Below are 26514 nucleotides of genomic sequence, written 5' to 3' on the forward strand. Positions count from 1 at the left end.
AGGAAGGGAAAAATGAAGAGTGGGGGAATCAGAGGGGAAGACAAACCATGAGAGACTATGAACTCTGGGAAACAAACTAAAGGTTTCACAGGGAAGGGGGATGGGGGGTTGGGTAGGCCTGGTGGTCAGTATTAAGGAGGGCACATATTGCATGGAGCACTAGGTGTTATATGCAAACAATGAATCATGGGACATTATATCAAAAATTAATGATGTACTGTATGGTTACTAACGTAACATAATAAATATAAAAACTAAAAAATAAACTAAAAACAATAAAGTCTTTTAAAAAATTAAAAAACTGACAAACCAAAAAGTAGAAGACTAAGTTAAAACAACATTGTAGGCATGATAAAAAGTATAAATATACAGGGGCTCCTGGGTGGCTCAGTGGGTTAAAGCCTCTGCCTTTGGCTCAGGTCATGGTCTCAGGGTCCTGGGATTGAGTCCGGCATCGGGCTCTCTGCTCAGCGGGGAGCCTGCTTCCCCTGCCTCTCTCTCTGCTTACTTGTGATCTCTCTCTGTTAAATAAACAAAAATCTTTTAAAAAAAGTATAAATATAACGATAACCACTAGAATATTAAAAAACAGACATTTTCACATGCCAGAAATCTTAACAGAACAAAGGCACAGAAAAAAGAAAAGCTCCCAGTATATAATACAGCAAATTAAAACATAAATAATAATACAATAGCTTTGAGATCAAATGTGTCAGTAACATCAATAAGTGGAAATGGGCTCAATACATATGAAAAATCCACAGCAAATATCATTCTCAGTGGGGAAAAACTGAAAACTTTTCCCCTAAGGTCAGGAACATGGCAGGGATGTCCACTATCACCAGTGTTGTTCGACACAGTACCTGAAGTCTGAGCCTCAGAAATCACACAACAAAAAGAAGTAAAAGGCATGTGAATCAACAAAGAAGTCAAACTCTCACTTTTTGCAGATGACAGGATACTCTATGTGGAAAACCCAAAAGACTCCCCAAATTGCTGGAACTCAAACAGGAATTTAGCAAAGTGGCAGGATATAAAATTGATACACAGAAATCAGCTACATTTCTATACACTAACAATGAGACAGAAGAAAGAGAAATTAAGGAGTTGATCTCATTTACAACTGTACCCAAAACCATAAGATATGCAGGAATAAACCTAAGGAAAGAGGCAAAGGATCTGTATTTAGAAAACTACAGAATACTCAGAAAAGAAACTGAGGAAGACATAGAGAAATGGAAAAATGTTCCATGCTCGTGGATTGGAAGAACAAATATTGTTAAAATATCTATGCTACCTAGAGCAATCTACATATTCAAAGAAATCCCTATGAAAATACCATCAACTTTTTTCACAGAGCTGGAACAAATAATCCTAAAATTTGTATGGAACAAGAAAAGACCCCGGACACCCAAAGGAATGTTGAAAAAGAAAACCAAAGCTGGTGGCATTACAATCCTAGACTTCAAGGCTCTCTTACAAAGCTATAATCACCGGGGTGCCTGGGTGGCTCAGTGGGTTAAAGCTATAATCACCAAGACAATATGGTACTATCACTAAAACAGACATATAGATCAATGGAACAGAATAAAGAACCGAGAAATGGACCTCAGCAATTAGGTCAACTAATCTTTGACAAAACAGGAAAGAATAGCCAATGGAAAAAAGAAAGTCTCTTCACAAATAGCGTTGGGTAAATTGGACAGCCACATGCAAAAGAATGAAACTGGACCATTTTCTTATGGCAGGCACAAAAATAGACTCAAAATGGATTAAAGATCTAAATGTAAGATGGGAATCCATCAAAATCCTACAGGAGAACACAGGCCACAGCAACTTCTTGCTAGACACATCTCCAAAGGCAAACAAAACAAAGGCAAAAATGAACTACTGGGACTTCATCAAGATCAAAAGCTTTTGCACAGCAAAAGAAACAGTCAACAAAAACCAAAAGATAACTGACAGAATGGGAGAAGATATTTGCAAATGGCATACCAGATAAAGGCCTAGTATCCAAAATCTATAAAGAACTTACCAAACTCAACACCCAAGGAACAAATAAACCAGAGATGGGCAGAAGACATAAACAGACATTTCTCCAAAGAAGACAAACAAATGGTTAACAGACATATGAAAAAGTGCTCCTCATCTCTCAGCATCAGGGAAATATAAACCAAAACCTCAATGAGAGAGAGAAAAACCGTAAGAGATTCTTAATCTCAGGAAACAAACTGAGGGTTGCTGGAGGAGTGGGGGTTAGGAAGGATGGGGTGGCTGGGTGATGGATACTGGGGAGGGTATGTGCTATGGTGAGTGCTGTGAATTATGTAAGACTCATGAACCACAAACCTGTACCCCTGAAACAAATAATACATTATATGTTAATAAAAAAACCCAAAAAACCATAATGAGGTACCACCTCACATGGTGGTACCTCAGAATAAATAAAATTACCACTCCAGAAATGACTGATATTGGTATGGATACAGAGAAAGGAGAAGCTGCAAGCTAGTGAAGGCACTCTGGAAACAGTATGGAGGGTCCTCAAAGGGTTGAAAATGGAGCTACCCTATGACCCAGCAATTGCACTGCTGAGTATTTACCCCAAAGATACAAATGTAGTGATCCAGAGGACCATGTGCACCCCAATGATTATAGCAGCAACATCCACAATAGCCAAAGTATAGAAAGAGCCCAGATGTTCATCGACAGATAAATGGATACAGAAAATGTGGTATTTATACACACACTGAAATATTATGTAGCCATTAAAAATTGAAATTTTGCCATTTACAACAAGGTGGATGGAACTAGAGGGTGTTATGTTAAACAAAATAAGCCAGTCAGAGAAAGATAATTATCATATGATCTTGCTGATATGTGGAATTTAAGAAAGAAAACAGAGTGTCATAAGGGAAGAGAGAAAAAAAATAAAACAAGCCAAAAGCAGAGTGAGAGACAAATCATAAGAGACTCTTAAGCATAGGAAACAAACTGAAGGTCATGATCTCAGGGTCCTGGGATCGAGCCCCGCATCGGGCTCCCTGCTCCGCAGGAAGCCTGCTTCTCTCTCTCTCTCTGCCTGCCTCTCTGTCTACTTGTGGTCTCTGTCTGTCAAATAAACAAATAAAATCTTTAAAAAAAAAAAAAAAGATTTAGAAATACTTAAAAAAAAAAAGAAGCAAAGAACTAATGAGGAAATGGAAACAATAAGAAAGCAATTCTGTTATCAAAGCAGAATTAGGCCAAAATTATTAAATATAACAAAGGAAGATATTTTACAATGTTAAAAGCCAAAATTCAAATGAAGACAAAACCCATCCATATAAAGCAAAACATCAAAAGAAAAAAATAAGAAATCGATAGAAACACTAGCAGTAGAATGCTTTAACATACCACTCCTAATAAAAGATAGGTGAAGGAGGGGCGCCTGGGTGGCTCAGTGGTTTGGGCTGCTGCCTTCGGCTCGGGTCATGATCTCAGGGTCCTGGGATCGAGCCCCGCATCGGGCTCCCTGCTCTGCAGGAAGCCTGCTTCTCTCTCTCTCTCTCTCTCTCTCTGCCTGCCTCTCTGCCTACTTGTGATCTCTGTCTGTCACATAAATAAATAAAATCTTTAAAAAAAAAAAAGATAGGTGAAGGAGACCAACAATAAGAATAAAAGGTGAAGCCGACCAACAACAGAATACATATACACTCAAAATGGATGAAAGACCTCAATGTGAGACAGGAATCCATCAAAATCCTTGAGAACACAGGCAGCAACCTCTTCAACCTCAGTCGCAGCAACTTCTTCCTAGAAACATCGCCGAAGGCAAGGGAAGCAAGGGCAAAAAGGAACTACTGGGACTTCATCAAGATCAAAAGCTTTTGCACAGCAAAGGAAACAGTCAACAAAATCAAAAGACAACTGACAGAATGGGAGAAGATGTTTGCAAATGACATATCAGATAAAGGGCTAGTATCCAAAAGCTATAAAGAACTTACCACACTCAACACCCAAAGAACAAATACTCCAATCCAGAAATGGGCAGAAGACATGAACAGACATTTCTGCAAAGAAGACATCCAGATGGCCAAAAGACACATGAAAAAGTGCTCAACATCACTTGGCCTCAGGGAAATACAAATCAAAACCACAATGAGATAACATCTCACACCAGTCAGAATGGCTAAAATTAACAAGACAGGAAATGACAGATGCTGGCAAGGATGCAGAGAAAGGGGAACCCTCCTACACTGCTGGTGGGAATGCAAGCTGGTGCAGCCACTCTGGAAGACAGCATGGAGGTTCCTCAAAAAGTTGAAAATACAGCTACCTTATGACTCAGCAATCACATGACTGGGTATTTACCCTAAAGATACCAATGTAGTGATCTGAAGAAGCACATGCACCCGAATGTTTATAGCAGCAATGTCCACACTAGCCAAACTAGCCAAAGAACTTAGATGTCCATCAACAGATGAATGGATATAGAAGATGTGGTACATATATACAATTGAATATGATGAATCCATCAAAAAAATGAAATTTACCATTTGCAATGACATAGATGGAACTAGAGGGTATGATGCTAAGTAAAATAAGTCAATCAGAGAAATATGATTATCATATGATCTCACTGATATGAGGAATTGGAGAAACAAGACAGAGCATTATAGGGGAAGGGAAGGAAAAATGAAACAAGAAGAAACCAGAGAGGAAGACAAACCATAAGAGACTCTTAATCTCGGGAAACAAACTGAGGGTTGCTGGAGGGAAAGGGGTTGGGAGGGATGGAGTGGCTGGGTGATGGACACTGGGAGGGTATGTGCTATGGTGAGTGCTGTGAATTGTGTAAGAATGATGAATCACAGACCTGTACCCCTGAAACAAATAATATATATTAATAGAAAAAAATTTTTAATTAATTTTAAAAAAGAATGCATAGAGAGGGGCATCTGGGTGATTCAGTCAGTTAAGCATCTGCCTTTAGCTCTGGTCATGGTCCCAGGGTCTTGGGATTGAGCCCCGTGTCTGGCTCCCTACTCAGCGGCGAGTCTGCTTCTCCTTCTCCCTCTGACTCACACCCTCCTAGGTGCTTGTGCTCTCTCCCACTAGCAAATGAAAAAATAAAAAAATGAAAATCTTAAAAAAAGAAGGAGCATATAGAAAGATCTATCAATGAGAGCCCACAAAGATAGATACAGATATCAGTATAAATAAAACACTCTTGTAATAGAAATAATACCTTTTTCTCAAGTGCACATAGAATGTTCACAAAAACTGATCAGAAAACACCAGTAAATTCCAGAAAGCAGGAGTGTTAAAACAGCATGCTATGATTATAAAGCAACAAAATTAAAGAAACAAAAAGACCCTTTGACCTAAAAATGGAAAAAGTCTTCTATTAAATAACTCTTGAGTGACATGGGAAAGAAATACAAACAGAAATTATGGGATTTCTGAAAAATAACAACAAAAACACTATATAGCAGAATCTATGGCATCCCCTTAAAGCAGTGATCAAAAGAAAAAATTCATAGCATTAAATATCTATACCAATAAAAAGAAAATAATGAAAATTAATTAAATTTCTATATCAAAAATCTAGAAAAAGAACAAAAAGTAAACAGATAATGATGAAAGCAGAAATTAATGAGGAAGAGAACAGAAATTAGTTGATGAAATTAATAAATTAAAATTCTGGCTCTCTGAAAAAAGTCAACAAAATAAGACAATATAAAACTCCCTTTACAACAGCAGCAAAAAGGACTAAATACTCAGAATAAACTTAAGAAATGTTCGAGTCTATATAAAGGAACCCATTAAACAGCGACGCCTGGGTGGCTCAGTTGGTTAAGAGCCTGCCTTCAGCTTAGGTCATGATCCCAGGGTCCTGGGATAGAACCCCACATCAGGCTCCCTGTTCAGTGGGAAGTCTGCTTCTCCCTCTTGGTTAGGATGTTTCAACATCATCAAAATTTTAGTATACCCTAAATTAGTATTCCCAATCCCACAATTGCCCTAAATTAATGAATACCAATGAACTTTTTTTTTTTTCTGGAGCTAGACAAGTTGTATTAAAATTCATATGGAGGGGCGCCTGGGTGGCTCAGTGGGTTAAAGCCTCTGCCTTTGGCTCAGGTCATGATCCCAGGGTCCTGGGATCGAGCCCCACATTGGGAGGACCAATGTGCTCAGCAGGGAGTCGGCTTCTTCCTCTCTCTGCCTGCCTCTCTGTCTACTTGTGATCTCTGTCAAATAAATAAATAAAAATCTTTTTTAAAATTTTAAAAAATTAAAAAAAATTAAAACTGAGAGAAAAAACAAAAACCCTTCTAAAATTTGAAGCAAATGTCCCTCACAAGCCCTTTGAAATACTGAGAAAAAAATGGGAAAAGACATGAACAGAAAATTTACAAAGAAAGATATAAAAATGTGTTCAATTTTTAAATGATATTTAAATATATGAAAAGATGTTCAACTCTACTCATTTAAAAAATACAAATTAAAAAAATACTGACTACCATTTCTCACCCATTAGATGAGTGAAAATTTAGAAGTAAGACAACTCATTCTCTTGGTGAGTCCATGTGGAAATAGGCACTCATTAACTGCTGCTATTATTCTGAGTATTTAGTCCTGAGTATTTAGTCAATATAAATGGAAACTGGTATAACCCTTTTGAAGGAAAATTTGGCAATAACTACAAAGCTACATATGCAGTTTTATCCTTTGACCCAGCAATTCTACTAGTAAGAATGTATTCTACAACAATACCTACATAATCATGTGCAAGGTTACACACTGCAGCAAAAAATACCCAAACATAGGAGGTTGACTGAATAAACCACAGCACTATAATGTGTACATTCCTTAAGAAACTGTGCAGTTATTTTTTTAAAAAATCTCTATTAACTGATAGGGCATGATTTCCAGCATATATTAAGGGGGGGGGGGCAAGCAAATTTCCAAAGAGTACATAAACTATGTTATTTTTTTACTTGTGGCAACATGAATGGACCCAGAAGGTATACGCTAAGTGAAATAAGTCAGGTAAAGAAAGACAAATACCATAGGATTTCACTTACATGTGGAATCTAAAAAACAAAATAAATAAACAAATCAAAACAGAGTCATAAACACAGAACAATGATAGCTGCCAAACAGGAGTGTGAGGAAGGTGAGCAAAATAGGTGAAGGGGATTAAGAGGTACAAACTTCCAGTTATAAAATAAGTAAGTCACAGAGATGAAAATACAACATAAGGATTATAGTCAATATTATTATAATTACATTGCATGTTGACAAATGGTGACTACCCTTATGGTGAGCACTAAATAATGTACAGAATTGTCCAAACGATATGCCATACACCCAAAACTAACACTGTATGTCCACCATATTTCTATAGCAAAAATTTTTTAATGAAAATAAAGCATGCTACTCAGAAAAATAAAATAAAAATCACATAAAAATGTGATAAAGAATTGGGAAATAAAACTACATAAATGTAGCTGCTTATTTTTGATAAAAGAAATAGAGGAAGACCAAACCAGAAACCAGTGAAATTAGGGGCGCCTGGGTGGCTCAGTGGGTTAAAGCCTCTGCCTTCGGCTCAGGTCATGATCCCAGGGTCCTGGGATCAAGCCCCCATCAGGCTCTCTGCTCAGCAGGGAGCCTGCTTCCCCCTCTCTCTCTCTGCCTGTCTTTCTGCCTATTTGTGATCTCTGTCTGTCAAATAAAAAAATAAAAAATAAAATCTTAAAAAAAAAAGAACAGTGAAATTAACTACAATGGTAGAGAGATATGATGGAAAGTAACAACCCTTGAGCATGTTTACATAGTTTTGACTACACAAACATGTTCATAATGTTCTACAACCTCAAAAAATAAAATTGAATTGGGGCGCCTGGGTGGCTCAGGAGGTTAAAGCCTCTGCCTTCGGCTCAGGTCAGGATCCCAGGGTCATGGGATTGAGCCTCGCATCAGGTTCTCTGCTCAGCAGGGAGCCTGCTTCCTCCTCTCTCTGCCTGCCTCTCTGCCTACCTGTGATTTTTCTCTCTCTCTCTGTCAAATAAATTTAAAAAATCTTTTAAAAAATAAAATAAAATAAAATTGAATCAACAAAGATGGGGGGGTAGATTCTATAAAATTGAATGCAAACAGGAACAAATGACCCTAACAGTATTTCAAAGGGGTAACGTAAACACATCTCAGAAAGTTCCCTCAGGCCACTTCCTAGTCAATCTCTACCACCCTAACTGCTTCAGTGACAATAACTATACTAATTTTATTTATTATTTATTTATTTGCCATAGGTTAGCCTTGCCCATTCTAGAACTTCATTTGAATGGAACCATACTGTGTATATTCTTCTGGTTAAAATTTCTTTTACTAAGCATAGTGTTTTTGAGATTCATCCATCTTGCTATACAGACCAGACAAGACACTGTTAAATATCACATAATCAGGCTGACTGGTACTACTAAAAGTTTAGGTTCACCAATTTTATTTGGGCTCACAACATTATGTGTCAATAATAGATACCATATGGAATGCTGGGTGGCTCAATCGGTTAATTGTCTGCTTTTGGCTTAGGTCATGATCCCAGGGTCCTGGGATAGAGCCCAGCATCAGACTCCCTGCTCCTCCCATTCCCTCTGCACCACCCCCCACACTTGTGTTCTCTCTTGCTTGCTCTGCTCGCTCTCAAATAAATAAGTAAATAATCTTTAAAAAAAAAGAAAGAAAGAAAGAAAGAATAGATCCCACAGTCTTGAGCTGCCTGGGCAGCTCAGTCAGTTAAGTGCCTAATCTTGATTTTAGCTCTGGTCATGATCTCAGGGTAATGAGATGGAGCCTGATGCAACAGTCTCCACACTGGAAATGGAACCTGGTTAGGATTCTCTCTCTCTCCCTGGGGGCGCATGGGTGGCTCAGGCATTTAAGAAGTTAAGTGTCTGCCTTTAGCTCAGGTCATGATCCCAGGCTCCCTGCTCAGTGGGGAGCCTGCTTCTCCCTTTCACTCTGCCTGCAGCTCCCACTGCTTGTGCTCTCTCTCAAATGAATGAATAAAATCTCTTAAAAAAAAAAAAAAAAAGATTCTCTCTCTCTCTACCCCCTCCCCAACTGCACATGCGTGCTCACACTCTCTCTTACAAAAAAAGAAAAAAGAAAAGAATAGATACGACACTCTAGATCCCTCCATTCCTGGTTACCAGGGAGGATTAATTGTCAAACAAACAAAGACTCTGGGAGCGACACAATATGACGCATTTTGCATTTTGGTAGTAGAAAAAAAACTGCTTTGTTCTTCGGGGATTCTCATCAAGAGACATTGGTTGCGGGCTCTACAGTGAGAGGATACCTGAACTTACCTGAGTACAACCTCTCTGTTACAACAGGGCCTTATAAAAGAAGAGTTTGTGTTTTATGCCCGAATAGACTAGGAATTAAAAGTGTAAAGAAAGGAACACCCTGAGTCAACTGGAAAACTAAGAGAGTAAACTTGTCCATGAAATCATCCTCATTTGAAAGGACTTCACCAAAAGCTGTCCCAAAGAAATTTTGCTGTGTGGGGATAGGCAGCACCAGACTATGGAGGTACCTGACATCTGTACCATCTGTAATAGCCAAATGAGAGTCACAAAGATTCATCCCTATTTAGAAGTGGAAATCAGTTATACCTTCTGTTTGGAGTGAAAAAACACTTTGATGCTCTCAGACAATACAGAGGAAAGGGAAGTGTCTGTATTTCAGACATTATGGGAAAGGATGCTATTGATCTTTCTATTAAGTACAGTATATAGGGACTTGGGCTGGTCATAATTTAAATTAGGGAAACAAGAGATGAACTGCATTTTCACTTAGAGTTTTGTAAAGCAGACCATACAAATTGCATAATGTAAACCATTTAGTACAAAGTCTGGATATTGCAATGAATAAATAAATGGTAGTCTTTTATTATTTTAGAAGGAGAGAGCTGTCACAAGGCTCACAGTTTAAATTATTCTCTGGAGAGAATAATTACAAGTAAGGAAATGGGGGGGAGATCTGAGTTTGTGGAAAACATCTGCTTTACACATGCTAAGTTTGAGGTAGAAGAAAAGCATTCAAATAGAAATGTTCATTTGCTTAAAAATGCACTTTCTAGGGGCGCCTGTGTGGCTCAGTGGGTTAAGCCTCTGCCTTCAGCTCAGGTCATGATCTCAGGGTCCTGGGATCGAGCCCCACATCTGGCTCTCTGCTCAGCGGGGAGCCTGCTTCCTCCTCTCTGCCTGCCTCTGCCTGCTTGTGATCTCTGTCAAATAAATAAATAAAATCTTTTTTTAAAAAAATGCACTTTCTAGGGGCGCCTGAGTGGCTCAGTGGGTTAAAGCCTCTGCCTTCCGCTCAGGTCATGATCCCAGGGTCCTGGGATCAAGCCAGGCATTGGGCTCTCTGCTCAGTGGGGAGCCTACTTCCTCCTCTCTTTCTGCCTGCCTCTCAGCCTGCTTGTAATCTCTGCCTGTCAAATAAATAAATAAAATCTTTAAAAAAAATGCACTTTCTACCACTTTTGCTAGTTGAAATCTTACCTTCCTCTACCCTGTTTCACCTTCCAGCTTCCTTTCTGCCCCCACACCTTCTTGCAATTATTCTCACTTTCTTCCATCCTGTAGCAATTTACATTTCTATCACTTTTATTACATTGTTTTATATCACAATTATTTTTCCCATATATGTCTTGTCAACCAGATTGTGAGTTTCTCAAGAGCAGAGAGAGATTAAAGCTAAGCAGACTGTCCCATAGGATTTTGCTGACGGTTCGTACTTTAAATCTATCAGCAGCAATCAAGGAAAACACCCAGAGCTCTATGTGCTCTATCTAAAAATCAGTTTAACTTTCATACCACCCAGTTGCCAAAGTGGTTCAGTCCTTAAGTGTCTGCCTTTGGCTCAGGTCATGGGGATTGAGCCCCAAAAAGGGCTCCCTGCTAAGCGGGAAGCCTGCTTCTCCCTCTCCCACTCCCCCTGTTTGTGTTCCCTTTCTGGCTGTCTATCAAATAAGTAAATATAATCTTCAACAACAACAACAGCAGGAAAAAAAAAAAACTTCCATACCACCATCTGCAAGAGAAACAGAAGGAACCCAGGATGCTGTGTGATCCTAGCAAGATTCCCCATCCTTCCCTTGCTCAACACTCCTATAGCTTCACTAATTGCCTTGAAACTTTCAGGACTAATCTCGTAATATCCTTTATGCCCCACCTGTCCAAGGAGTCTAGAGCTCCTAGGCTATCCCTCAATGCCCAGACTCTAAATCCCTGTTATATCTCTATGGGCAAAGAGACAAATTCACTATATGCCTCAGCACTACTTATTCATCTTCCTTTCCCCCACTTCATTTTTCTCCATTGCATTTACCACCACCTGACTATTTAATTGTCTGTGTCTCAGCTCTTAAATATAAATTCCACGAGTGCAGAGATTTTTTTATTCCTGTTTTGTTCACTACTGTAACTCCATAACTAAAAAGAGTACCTGGTTCATGGCAAAGCTCAATGGATATCTACAGAATAAATGGTACATATTTTTTAATTATTTCTATTAACATATAATGTATTATTTGTCCCAGGGGTACAGGTCTGTGAATCATCAGGCTTACACATTTCACAGCACTCACCATAGCACAATCCCTCCCCAATGTCCATCACCCAGCCACCCTATCCCTACCCCCAACCCCCAGCAACCCTCAGTCTGTTTCATGAGATTAAGAGTCCCTTATGGTTTCTCTCCCTCCCAATCCCATCTTGTTTCATTTTTTCCTTCCCTATCCCCCACAAACTCCCTGCCCTGTCTCTCAAATTCCTCATATCTGAGAGATCATATGATGATTGTCTTTCTCTGATTGACTTACTTCGCTCAGTATAATACCCTCTAGTTCCATCCACAAACTAGAAGATTTGCATTCGTTGCAAATGGCCAGTTTTCATTTCTTTTGATGGTTGCATAGTATTCTATCTCACACACACACACACACACACACACACACACACACACACCACATCTTCTTTATCCATTCATCTGTTGATGGACATCTAGGCTCTTTCCATAGTTTGGCTATTATGGACATTGCTGCTATAAACATTTGGGTGCATGTGTCCCTTCAGATCACTACATTGGTATCTTTAGGGTAAATACCCAGTTGTGTGATTGCTGGGTCATAGGGTAGCTGTATTTTCAACCTTTTGAGGAACCTCCATGCTGTCTTCCAGAGTGGCTGCACTAGCTTGCATTCCCACCAACAGTGTTGAAAGGATCCCCTTTCTCCGCATCCTCGCCAGCATCTGTCATTTCCTGTCTTGTTATTTTTAGCCATTCTGACTGGTATGAGCTGGTATCTCGTTGTGGTTTTGATTTGTATTTCCCTGAGCTTAAGTGATGTTGAGCTCTTTTTCATGTCTTTTGGCCATCTGGATGTCTTCTTTGCAGAAATGTCTGTTCGTGTCTTCTGCCCATTTCTGGATTGGAGTATTTGTTCTTTGGGTGTTGAGTTCTTTATAGCTTTTGGATACTAGCCCTTTATCTGATATGTCATTTGCAAATATCTTCTCCCATTCTGTCAGTTGCCTTTTGGTTTTGTTGACTGTTTCCTTTGCTGTGCAGAAGCTTTTGATCTTGATGAAGTCCCAGTAGTTCCTTTTTGCCCTTGCTTCCCTTGCCTTTGGTGATGTTCCTAGGAAAAAGTTGCTGCAGCTGAGATTGAAGAGGTTGCTGCCTGTGTTATCCTCAAAGAGTTTGATGGATTCCTGTCTCACATTGAGGTCCTTTATCCCTTTCGAATCTAATTTTCATGTGTGGTGTAAGGAAATGGTCCAGTTTCATTTTTCTGCATGTGGCTGTCCAAGATGGGTACATATTTTTTTTGTTAATATGATATGTGCCTATAATATATCCCTAGCATATATTTGTGAACAAGAAAGGCACGGTCCCTATGCTCATGAAGCCTACAGTCTAGGGGAAAAGATGACATTAAACAAGTTTTACATACTTTTACATAATTATGAGAAATGCTCTGAAGTACAGGGTATATAATAGGGAGCCCTCACCTAGAGAAATGGGAAGAGGGATTCCAAGTTAGATTCTGAGGAATTCTATTTAAGTCAAGACTGAAGAATAGGTAGGAGTTAGGTGAGCAAAGAAGAGCAAAAGAAGATCTGAGACAAAAAGAATGTGCCAAGACCTAAAAAGGAACATACAATTGTTTGTTTAGCACATTTATTGAGAAAAAACTGGCATGCAATAAACTGGACTCATTTAAAGTGTACAACTGGTTATGGTTTGGCATATATTAAGTTTGACATAAGATTTGACATACACATATGCAACCATCATCACCACCAAGATAAGGAACACATGCATCTCTATCTTGGCACATAATCTATATTTACTCAACTAATACTTAATTAGTGTCTACCATGTCAGGCCCTAACTATACATGATCCCTGTCCTTTTGGTACTCAAAGTTCAATGGGTGTCTAGTTCAAAGAAGTAAAAGAAAGCCAATGTGATAATGTCCAGGAGGTATGCAAAGGCCATATCTTCCAGGGCCTTGCAGACTATATTTTTAATCTTTATACAAAGAACAATGGGAAGGAAGCAGGCAGGGACTTAAGCCTTTCTGGACCTGAACAGGAAGAAGCCATTAGAAAGTTATTAGTAGGCAGTGATGTGATCACATTTGTCTTTTCAGAAGATCACACTGATAGAAAGGTGAAGAACAGATCATGGAAAATCAAGCTTCTGAGGGAACCAGTTAGGCAAGTACAATAATCCTGGCAAGAGATGATGGTAATTTGGCTAAAAGTAGTGGTAACAGAGAAGATAAGATTTAGAATGATTCAAGAAATATTTAGCAAACAGAACCATCAGGATTGACAGGTGGATTAGACATGATAGGTAAGGAAAACGGAAGAGTCACGAATGATTTCCACCCAAACAATTAGTTGTAATGTCATTACCAAGTGATGTCATTACCTGCTCTGGAGGAATAGGACTTTTGTAGAAAAGTTCAGTCTTAGATTCGGAGCTCAGTCTTGGACATAGTGACTTTGAAGATCTAAAGAGATATGTAAAAGGAGATACCCAGGAGACACTTATTCCAAGGCTGGATAGAATAGGAACAGACTGCAAAGGTGACTGAGAAAGGGCAAAGAAAAATAAAAAGCATCCAAATTGGAAGAGAAGAAATAAAACTACTAACACTATTCATAGGTGGCATGAGCTTATGCAGGGAAAACCCTATGGAATCTACACAGAAACTACTGAGAGGTAATAACCAAGGTCAATAAGGTTATAAGATCAGGGCACCTGGGTGGCTCAGTGGGTTAAGCCGCTGCCTTCGGCTCAGGTCATGATCTCAGGGTCCTGGGATCGAGTCCCGCATTGGGCTCTCTGCTCAGCAGGGAGCCTGCTTCCCTCTCTCTCTCTCTGCCTGCCTCTCCGATTAATTGTGATTTCTCTCTGTCAAACAAATAAATAAATAATCTTTAAAAAAAATAAGGTTATAAGATCAACATCCCAAAATTAATTGTACTTACATGCATTTGCAATGAGTAATCCAAAAACTAATTAAAAAAAAATCAAGACACAGAACCTTACCATTACCCTAGAAAATGTTCTCATGCTTCCTACCAGCCAATCCCCTCCATAGGCAACCAGTGTCCTGATTTTATTAAACTACTGATTAGTTTTGCCTGTTATAGAACTTCCTATAATAAAATCAAACAAACATATACTCTTTTAAGTGAGGCTTTTTTTACTCAGCTTAATATTTTTAAGGTGTATTCATGCTTCTGCATGTATCATGTATTTTGTTTTGTTTTCTAAGATTTTATTTATTAGTCACAGAGAGAGGGGGAGAATGAGAGAGAGAGCACAATCAGGAAGTACAGGGCAGGCAGAGGGAGAAGCAGCCTCCCTACCGATCAAGAGATAGATGCAAAACAGAATCCCAGGACGTTTAACCAACTGAGCCACGCAAATGTCCCAGGTGTTTGCTCCTTTGTACCGCTGAGTAGTAGTCCATATATAAATATCAAGTTTATTTAGCCATTCTTCTGTTCATGTACAACTAGGCTGTTTCCATTTGGGGGTTATTACAACTGAAGTTGCTATAAACATCCTTGTACAAGGTTTTTTGTTGATACTGTTGAAATGTGCTTTCATTTATCTTAAGTAAATACGTGAGTAGAATTTCTGGATGATCGCATAGATGAATGTGTAGACCTTTTCCCAAAACAGGTATAACATTTTATATTCTGAAAAACAATGTATAAGACTTGGGATTGTTCCACATCCTTGCCAATATTTGGCTTTTTAATTTTAGCCATGCTGACAAGAATTCGGTAACGTCTCACTGTGGTTTTAGCTTACATTTCATTGATGATTAATGATGTTGAGTGTTTTTTAATGTCTTCATTAGTCATTTGGGTTTTTTAAAAAGATTTTATTTATTTTATTTGCAAGAAAGAGTGAGAAAAAGAGAGGAGCACGAGCAGGGGCAGGGGCAGAGGGAAAGGGAGAGAATCTCAAGCAAACTAGGCACTGAACATGGAGCCAACATGATCTCACAAGGCTGAGATCACAGCCTGAGCTGAAACCAAGAGTCGGACACTTAACTCACTGTGCCACCCAGGTAACCTGGTTCATTAGCCATTTGTATATAAACTTTCAGGATGTGTTTATTTACACCTTTTGCCCGTATCATGTTGGGTCTTGTTATTATAGAGCTGCAAAAGTTCTTTATATATCTTAAAACCAATCTTTTGTCAAACATATTTGGCAAATGTTATCTCCCAAGTGACAAGTATTTATTGACCAAACTGCTTACAGTTTTTAACTAATGTGACAGAACTTTGAAATCAAATACGCTTGGGTTTAAATCCTGGCTCTATCTAAAACTAGTTGTTGGAATGTGAATGAGGTATTTAAGTTAGGGGGGCATTTTTTCCCATCTATAAAATACCTTTACAGGGTTGTTATGGTGATTTAGACAATGGGCTTTAATGTTGTATCTGGCATATAAAAGGTTTTCAGGGTGCCTGGGTGGCTCAGTCCTTAAGCATCTGCCTTTGGCTTAGGTCATGATTCCAGGGTCCTGGGATCCAGCCCTGCATCGGGCTCTCTACTCAGCAAGGAGACTGCTTCTCCCTCTCCTATTCCCCCTGCTTGTGTTCCCTCTCGTGCTGTGTCTCTCTGTCAAATAAATAAATAAATCCTTCAAAAAAATTAAAATCCTTTTCTGATTTAAGTTCTATGATAATATGGCAGTTGCTGCCTTAAAGAGCTGAGTGGATGGGGCGCCTGGGTGGCTCAGTGGGTTAAGCCGCTGCCTTCGGCTCAGGTCGTGATCCCAGGGTCCTGGGATCGAGTCCCGCATGGGGCTCTCTGCTCAGCAGGGAGCCTGCTTTCCTCTCTCTCTCTCTCTCTCTCTCTCTCTCTGCCTACTTGTGATTTCTCTCTGTCAAATAAATAGATAAAATATTTTAAAAAAAAAAGCTGAGTGGCAATTTTTACACTGCAAAACTGTTAAAATTTGAATTTTCACAACAGTAAAAATCATGGTAATAGTGGAAGACATAGAGAATAAGGGCTCCTGCGAAAAGAATAATGTATTTTTCTTTTATTTGAGTTCAGTAACATATTCAAAATAAAACTTAATCTAAAAGTAGTCGAATCAAATGAAATTCATCTGGAAGTGAAACTGTAAAGAAAAAGGTGAAAAATCCAAATTGTGTTGTGCTAACAGTATCTGCTATACTACATGGAATATTTAAATGACATGGCATTGCAAATACAATTGTACTGACTCCTATCTATGCCAGTTAGTAGTATTTCATCTCTTATAAAAATTCACATAAAAACAGATTTAACCCAGGGGCACCTGGGTGACTTAGTCCGTTAAACATTGGACTCTTGGTTTGGGCTCAGGTCACGATCTCAGGTTGTGGGATCAAGCCACACATTGGGCTCGTGCTCAGCATGGAGTACGCCGGAAATTATCTCCCTCTCTCTATTTCCCACCTCCCTCTGCTCCTCTCTGCCCTCTCCCACTGTGCGTGTATTCTCTTTCCCCCATCTCTCAAATGAATAAAATCTTAAAAAAAAAAAAAAAGGTTTAACACAAAAGCATTTTTAGGAATAATTTCAACATGTCAATAATACTCTGAGTTATACTAATAACTTAGTATAAATAAGTTAGTGCATTTATTATTTATTATTATTATTTACTTATTTACTATTTACTTATTTACCTATTTACTAAAAATAAGACTTATTATATAGTGCAGAATTTGCTTTATTGTTTGTCATTCCTATTTTATTTATTGTTATAAAATTTCAGGTTGTGGATCCAAGTTCTGTTCCCATAATTTAATAGTCAAGTTAGTTAACTTTTCAAATATCACTTCCTTCATTTGTAAAATAATAATCATATTATGTAGCTTATATCACTGCTATCATTGCCAGTTTTAAATATAGTAAGTCATCAGTAAATATTAGTTATTACTGTTGTTGCTAAAGTATGCTAATCAAGTTCAGATCTCAGCTTAAATGACACCTTCTGGGGCACCTGAGTGGCTTAGTCAGTTAAGCGGCTGTCTTCAGCTCAGGTCATGATCCCAGGGTCCTGGGATCAAGCCCCACATCGGGCTCTCTGCTCAGCGGTGAGCCTGTTTCTCCCTCTCCCTCTGTCTGCCTCTCTCCCTACTTGTGTTCTGTCCGTCAAGTAAATAAGTAAATTCTCAAATAAATAAATAAATAAATGACACTTTCTTGGAGAGATCTAACTCCAAAGCAGACCCCTTATTTAAATTTTCATTTCTAATATGGCAAATATTGATAGTAATGACCCACATGAGCAAATGTTCTGTGGGAGTCCTCAGTAATTTTTAACAGTGTAAAGGGCTCATGAGACTAAAATGTTTGAGACTGATACAATGAATTGTTTAGAAAATGTGTATTCTCATTCAGAGTGTAACACGGCCTGTCAAACTCATTTATATTTCCTTTTTAGCTAGATTTAATTTGAGTAGTAATTAGGAATTGTACACATTCACTTTTCCCTATTGTGCTCATACTTACAGTAAGGCTACAAAAGCTAATTACAATTTCAGGGTTTGGATTTTTTACATTTCGGGGTTTTGTTTTGTTTTTGTTTCATTTTGTTTTTTTACTATGAACTAGAATTGCACAACTCAATGTTGTATGCACTAGTCATCTTGTGCCTATAGGAACCTGTAAGTGACAATTAAATTTTATGGTAATATGATTGCTAATAAATACAGTTTGCTTGTAAGACATAAGCCTTTCCAAATGGTAAATCCACAATAGTCCATGAAAGGGAAAATACAGGGAAGCACTGCACTGAAATTCTGACTTTGATTCATCTCTTCTTCTAGCCCTAATGCCACTGCCTTAGGTTAGCCCCTCCTTTTCTCTCACATTTTCTGTTACATTCTGTGCCATTCTGTGTTCATTCATTATAACCCAATCTCCCTCCACACTGAGATGAGAATAATCTATTTCAAAATCAAATCTGGCCATGTCAATTACCCCCCCCCCTTTTTTTTTATTTATTTATTTACTTGAGAGGGAGACAGTGAGAGAGAGCATGAACGAGGAGAAGGTCAGAGAGAGAAGCAGACTCCCCATGGAGCTGGGAGTCCGATGCGGGACTCGATCCTGGGACTCCAGGATCATGACCTGAGCTGAAGGCAGTCGTCCAACCAACTGCGCCACCCAGGCGTCCCCCCCCTCCCCTTTTTAAAAGATTTTTATTTATTTCTTTGATAGAGGGAGACACAGTGAGAGAGGGAACACTAGGAGAGGGAGAAGTAAGGCTTCCCGCTGAGCAGGGAGCCTAATGCGGGGCTCGATCCCAGGACCCTGAAATCATGACCTAAGCCAAAGGTAGATGCTTAAAGACTAAGCCACCCAGGTGCCCCCCAATTACCCTTCTTATTTTAAAAAGCTAGTATGGCTTCCCAGCTTTCTATAGCAGAACCCATAAATTGTAGGGTTTTCCCCCATACACAGGTGTTTTGAACACAGGAAGATTTCACGCTAAAAACATAGATATCTGGTTTCACTTCAAAAAATTAGAAAATTTAGCAACACTGGGCCCAAATCTGCACATAGCAAAACTCAGCTGGAGCAGGAGAGAGGACACCTAGGTAGGACAGCGCATATATGATCTGAGATTTCCCAGAGTTTACTGGAGTCCTTACCCAGTCCAATTGACTCATTTACCTTAGCTGCTTGGTTCCCCATGAACAACTGAATTTGCACAAACTGCCTTACAGGAGAAGGCCCAAACTGCTTAGAAAGACAGACCCTCGATCATCACAAGTTAAATTTCCACTTTCAACTCTCATCTCTCTATGCTTTGCCTTCACACACATGCTCATCATTTCTCAAACATGATGTTCTTTTACACATCCTTTTACACTTGCAAGCTGAACATCTAGTTCCTTTTGGTTGGAATGTTCTTCTTACATTCACTTCCCCACCCCACCAGCATCTGAAGAATTTCTCTACATCTCCTTCAAATCCAACCATACAAGTAAGTAGGAAAACATATAAATGAGAGCAGTTAGCACAGAGCCTAGCATATAGTAACTTTCAATGTCCTAACAACTGGAAAAAGTTGATATTATAGCCTCATACTAGAGAAAAGAATGTTGTCACCTAAAGGAGTTAGTTAGTCAAAACCAAGGAACTAGTAAGTGACACAAACAGTTGGCATGTGAGCCCTAATCTTATCACCAGGCTACATTGTCTTCTTTTATTTGACTCTAATGACACAGAACTGCCGGATTCTTTCCTCATATATTTTGTGTAACTTTTCTCATCAGGTACCTCCAATTGTTCCCTACCATCAACAAATCCAAGACATTCTCTTTTTATATCCCTATTGCCTATCACAGTTCAGCCCACATTACAAGCTTAATATATAGTTTCAACTAATTCAACTCCTATTACTGAATGAATAAATGAATGAGAAAAGTTCTACTGTACTGATAATCCATATTAAATGATAGGAACTGAATACTTTAAGCATTTCCCACAACACAAATCTTTTTTTTTTTAAGATTTTATTTATTTATTTGACAGAGATCACAAGTAGGCAGAAAGGCAGGCAGTGAGAGAGGAGGAAGCAGGCTTCCTGCTGAGCAGAGAGCCTGACGTGGGGCTGGATCTCAGGACCCTAGGATCATGATCTGAGCCAAAGGCAGAGGCTTCACCCACTGAGCCACCCAGGTGCCCCCACAACACAAATCTTAATGCACGGTACGTAGTGAATAAAAAAAACTTAAAACCTGTAATACATATAAGCACTAGAAATTTTTAAATCTTCCTAAAGATAACATTATTCCTCTAAAATGATGAAAAACTAAAACTCAGCAATATCTATGTGTATGTGTATGTAAACTATTTATTTCATTTTAAACAAATGATCTAAAACAACACAAAGGTTGTACATACTATTATGAGCCTATTTAGATAAAATTATATGCATATATTTCTGCGCCTGTTTACTGATAAGGCTGTCTGGATAAATGTTCAAATGATTTTTACCTTTTCCTCTGAACTTTGATATATTGTTGTAATTAATTAGTATGTAGTTTTTAAAATAAAACCAAGCTGTTTAAACTACTTTGAAAAATAACTCTTTTTGCATCCTCAGCAGTAATGGAATTAATCATAATCCCTCCCACCTCATTCAGAAACACAGTGAATCACATTTGGGAAGTAAATATTGAAGTCCTAAGTAAGAATAGGCAGATACATAAATTAGAAGACAGTTTTAATTTTAGAAATGCATCTTATTGGGGCGCCTGGGTGGCTCGGTGGGTTAAAGCCTCTGCCTTCGGCTCGGGTCATGATCCCAGGGTCCTGGGATCGAGGGATCTCTGCTCAGCAGGGAGCCTGCTTCCTCCTCTCTTTCTCTGCCTGCTTCTCTGCCTACTTGTAATCTCTGCCTGTCAAATAAATAAATAAAATCTTAAAAAAAGAAAGAAAGAAAGAAATGCATCTTATACACTCAAACAAAGGACATGAAATAACTTATTAAATTAAAAATGATTGGAGAGGGGTGCCTGGGGGGCTCAGTGGGTTAAGCCTCTGCCTTTGGCTCAGGTCATGATCTCAGGGTCCTGGGATGGAGCCCTGCATTGGGCTCTCTGCTCAGCAAGGAGCCTGCCTCCCCCTCTCTCTCTGCCTGCCTCTCTGCCTACTTGTGATCTCTGTCAAATAAATAAATATTTTTTTTAAAAAAGTGATTGGATAGTTGTCTTTCTCCACTTGACTTATTTCGCTAAGCATGATCTCCCTGATATGAGGAAGTGGAGTTGCAACAGGGGGGGTTAAGGGGGTAGGAGAAGAATAAATAAAACAAGATGGGATTGGGAGGGAGACAAACCATAAGTGACTCTTAATCTCACAAAACAAACTGAGGGTTGCTGGGGGGAGGGGGTTTGGGGGAAGGGGGGGTTATGGACATTGGTGAGGGTATGTGCTATGGTGAGTGCTGTGAAGTGTGTAAACCTGGTGATTCACAGACCTGTACCCCGGGGGATAAAAATATATTATATGTTTATAAAAAATAAAAAATTATTAAAAAATGATTGGAGAACTACCAATATTTAGCATAGTATCAAATTTACATTATTTCACATGATTTTTTTTTAAAGATTTTATTTATTTATTTGACAGAGAGAAATCACAAGTAGACGGAGAGGCAGGCAGAGAGAGAGAGGGAAGCAGGCTCCCTGCTGAGCAGAGAGCCCGATGCGGGACTCAATCCCAGGACCCTGAGATCATGACCTGAGCCGAAGGCAGCGGCTTAACCCACTGAGCCACCCAGGCGCCCCTATTTCACATGATTATTAAAAAGTATTTAATTTAACTTACAACATAGCAATCTGGGTTTTATTTAGAAATCACTCATTTGTCATATCTACTCTAAATGTAATTTTGGGGGGGAAAATCACTTAACAGTGTAGTGTAGAACTAAGAAATTACAACACAAGGATTTATTCAATTAACCGTTATATCATTTACTGAAAAATTCTGCCAATGGAACACAACTACTTCATGTTGGCTTCTAGAATGTCCCATGTTCCTGCATATACATTTTCAATTCCCTATAATCAAGCTTTGTTAAAAAAAATTTTTTTTAATAAAATACCAAATACCCTCCTCTGTTGCTTTTTCAACAAGCTTCAGGATTATACCACAGCAGCTAAGACTCAAAAATTAATTTTATGTTTGGGCGCCTGGGTGGCTCAGTCGGTTAAGCATCTGCCTTCAGCTCAGGTCATGATCCCTGGGTCCTGGGATCATGCCCCGCATCAGGATCCCTGCTTAGTGAGGAGTCTGCTCTCCCTCTGCCTCTCCTCCTGGCTTATAAAAATCCCTTTAAAAAAACATTTAATTTTATGTTGAAAAAATTAATGTGTGGTATTTCTTTGTTCTAAGGGTAGAAAGTCAATTGAATTTGAATTGTCTACAATAACATGTATCTCACAAAGATTAACTTAAAACGGATATTGTCTCTCAAACCAAAATCCACTGAGCAGTTTCACAGCCTATCAGAAGTGTGAAAGCCTCTCTGGCTGCAGCTCTGCTGACTGCTACACTTCTTACGGAAATAGTTCAGTCTGTTCTCATATGATGAAAGGGTATTTCATATTATTATATTCCATAACCCCAAAAGAATCACAAACGCACAAACGTATAATTAAAAAGATATAAAGCATGATCTAAGGGGCTTTGTGAGAATGAACATAAACCAATACTCTATCTAGAAAAAGCTGAGGGAATACTGCATGGAGCATTACATCCCTGTAACCACTTTTCAGTTATTAAGAGTAATTCAACAAATACACTTCAAAAGTTATTTAACCTACTGTCTAGCAATTATTTTAGCAAAATCTTACACAATTATTTGGAAATCCAATGGTATCTATAACCTTTTTATAAAGGCAAAAGATATTAGAGATTTAAATGGAGCTATTTAAAAAAGTAAATAAATGAAGGTATTCAAGTAACAGTTCACCTTTTCCACTCACATGCTGCTTTAAAGAATCAAAAATTTTACTATACCAGTTTTTCAGCCTAAAGATTCTTCTAAAATCCTCCCAATCCATAATATCCAAAATTCAGAAGGAAACCAAATCATATTGTAAGAATGCTCATAGGTGTGGACTTAGATATGATGATCAAAAAAAAAAAAAAAAGAAAGAAAGAAAGAAAAGATGATCCATTCAATGACTGAACCAAAATGTAGCTCAAATGGTTGTGACGCTGGACCAACAGGATCCTGTTCAGGTTGTGCTCATATATTTTGTTTTGACCATATTTGTTGACAGATATTAATAGTTGTATTTTCCCTCCCCCAAAATTAATCTGTTCAAAAAAAGAAGATAAAATCCAGTTGAAAATAAATAGCATATATGTTGACTAAAGGGAACAGAATATATCTGAAGAAGTGAGTGCCAAATTAGTACTCCAAATACACTCTTAGAGCAGTGAGCTAAAACCAAAATATATTATTAAAAAATGAAATATTTTACTATTCAGAAAACTGGAAAAAAATGCTAATGTACAGTTCTGCAGCAAATTCACCACATATGATCTTAGAAAATTCACTATTTATATCAGTACAGAACTGTATATTTTAACAACCACCTTCAGGTACATTATCTCCTACAGCTGAACTCTGGGGGAAACTATCCTCCCACAAAAGGAGCTACAAAAACTGGTTTACATTTTTTCTCCCACAATGTGACCTTATAATCTTCCTAGAATCACAGGGTTTGGAGCCATTAGCAAATGAGCCACATTTTTAGATTACAGCCGCCATCCAAATCATTCTTAAAGTTAGTTTTATAGGGGCACCTGTTTGACTCAGTTGGTTAAGCACCTGCCTTCGGCTCAGGTCATGATCCTGGGATCAAGCCCCCCCATCAGGCTCCCTGTTCTACAGGAAGCCTGCTTCTCCCTCTCCCACTCACCCTGCTTGTGTTCCCTCTCTCACTGTCTGTCTGTCTCTCTCTCTGTGTCAAATAAATAAAATCTTTTTTTTTTAAGTTAGTTTTATAAAACACTCTTCAGTAAAACTTCCAAATGTTCTGCCTCTTCTTGTTCTCTGTAAAAACCTACTGCTTTCTAACAAATTCTGTAACACAAGAAAGACTGAGAATATTTAAATTGCTATGGGTAAATCATAAAGCCAAATAAAGATAAAGTGAATAAAATCAATAACATATTCTCCATTTATGAAGTTACCTGTTTGATTGTTCTATCTATACTACAAAGTGAATCATTTCCTTGTATTAAAATTATAAACATCCAATTTAAATGAATACATAATAGGTCTGTGATTATACGAATTTAATATATTGGGCTCAACAGTAGAGTTACGGTTCTAGTACAACACCACCTAGTTTTTTGAAAAGGTCTGCACATTAAATATGTGATATAATACAAAAGGCAAGATTGTGTGTTATTAAAGGTAATAAAGATTTGCAATGCACTATATAAAATCTATGCCTGAATTTTCTTCTTTATGGACAGCAAAGAAAACAAGTTCAATATATACTGTCTTCATTTGACTGACTTTTTCCCCCTTTGCAATCACTCTTTGGATTTAAACTGGTTGTTTTACTTTTCACTATATATATAATTGAATATAACATAATGATTAAGATCTTAAACCCAGGCATCAGAATGCCTGAATTCTAACCTCAGTTCCACCACTTAACCAGTTATGGGAACTTTCATAAGCTGCTTATGCTGGCATTATATCCTCATCTGTAAAATTGGGATCATACCAGTACATACCTCAGAAGATTGTTTTAAGAGTTAAATTAAGGGGCACCTGGCTGGCACAGTTGGTCAAGCATCTGACTCTTGATTTTGGCTCAAGTCATGATCAAGCACCACATGGGCTCTACACACTGGTCCTGGAGCCTACTTAAGATTCTCTCTCTGTCCCCCAACCCCCCATGTGGTCCCTGCATGCATTCTCTCTCTCAAAAAAAAAAAGTTAACGCAAAACATCTTAAAGACCTAGCACAGTGCTAGTACACAGTAAATGTTTACTGTGTATTAGCTATTAATATTCTTGTTATTGCCACTGTTATGCAAAAAAGTGAGATTACATTAAATGCCAATATTCACAAAACTAAAAAATTAGAAGACTGGGGTGCCTGGGTGGCTCAGTCATCTGCCTGACTCTTTATTTTGTCTCAGGTCATAATCTCAGGGTCATGAGATTGAGCCCCGTGTTGGGCTCCATGCTGGGTGTGGAGCCTGCTTAGGATTCTCTCTATCCCCCTCCCTCAGCCCCTCCTTCAGGCTCACACACTCTTGTGCTCTCTCTCTAGAGAGGGAGGGGAAAATAGATACATATGTAAGTTAGAAGACTATAAATTCATACATTCAGGAAAGACACAAAAACTTAAAATTTAGGGACGCCTGGGTGGCTCAGTCAGTTAAGTGCCTGCCTTTGGCTCAGATCATGATCCCAGAGTCCTGAGATCAAGCCCCACATCATGCTCTCTACTCAGTGGGGAGCCTGCTTCTCCCTCTCCCTCTGCCATTCCCCCTGCTTATGCGTGTATGCTCTCTCTCTGCCAAATAAACAAAATCTTTTAAAAATTTAGCTTATAATTTGAATAAGAAATAACCAACTATTACTTAAAATGAATGATAAGTTCATACTGTTGATAATTTAACCTTTAAATGAACATCTCTCAGACCTAGTTTGCAGCGACACGGCTAAACGCACCAAGAAGGTCGGAATCGTGGGCAAATATGGGACCCATTATGGTGCCTCCCTCAGGAAGATGGTGAAGAAGATTGAGATAAGCCAGCATGTCAAGTACGCTTGCTCCTTCTGTGGCAAAACCAAGATGAAAAGACGAACTGTGGGGATATGGCATTGTGGCTCCTGCATGAAAACCATCACTGGTGGCGCCTGGACCTTTAACACCACTTCTGCTGTCACAGTAAAGTCTGCCATCAGAAGACTGAAGGAGTTTAAAAACCAGTAGAAGCGCCACCATTTGAAACATTGCTAGCCTATAATAAATTATGTAATAATTTATGTAATAAATAAATAAATAAAAATAAAAATAAAATGAACATGAAATGAAACTAAAACATTAAAGAGTAATTCTTCTTCAAATAACTTTGGAAATTTGAATTATAAGCTAAGAAACAAAAAATATATTCTTTTTTTAAAAATTGAATCAACTATAGTTGACACACAATGTTACATTCATTTCAGGTGTATAACACAGTAATTTGATTAAGTCTATATCATGCTATGCTTAGCACAAGCATATCTGCCATCTGTCCCCATACAACATTACTGCAATACCTCTGACTATGTTCCTCATGCTGTATTTTTTATCTCCATGACTACAAAAAATATTCTCTTGAGCAGCTCAAAGTAAATAGATAATGGGGAAGCAC

General features: G+C 38.4%; 1 pseudogene across 1 annotated transcript in view; it reads left to right on the plus strand.

Moving 5' to 3' along the window:
- The window catches only part of LOC309857361 (large ribosomal subunit protein eL43 pseudogene), a 38607-nt pseudogene extending 12517 nt beyond the window's left edge, over positions 1-26090 (plus strand). Inside the window, exon 2 of the transcript in view lies at positions 25795-26090. The product of the transcript in view is annotated as a large ribosomal subunit protein eL43 pseudogene (transcript). The remainder of the gene's footprint in view (positions 1-25794) is intronic.
- The last annotated feature ends 424 nt before the right edge of the window (positions 26091-26514 follow it).

The sequence above is a fragment of the Mustela nivalis genome (genome assembly GCF_964662115.1).
Source record: "Mustela nivalis genome assembly, contig: HAP1_SCAFFOLD_670, whole genome shotgun sequence".
In the NCBI taxonomy this organism is placed as follows: Eukaryota; Metazoa; Chordata; class Mammalia; order Carnivora; family Mustelidae; genus Mustela; species Mustela nivalis.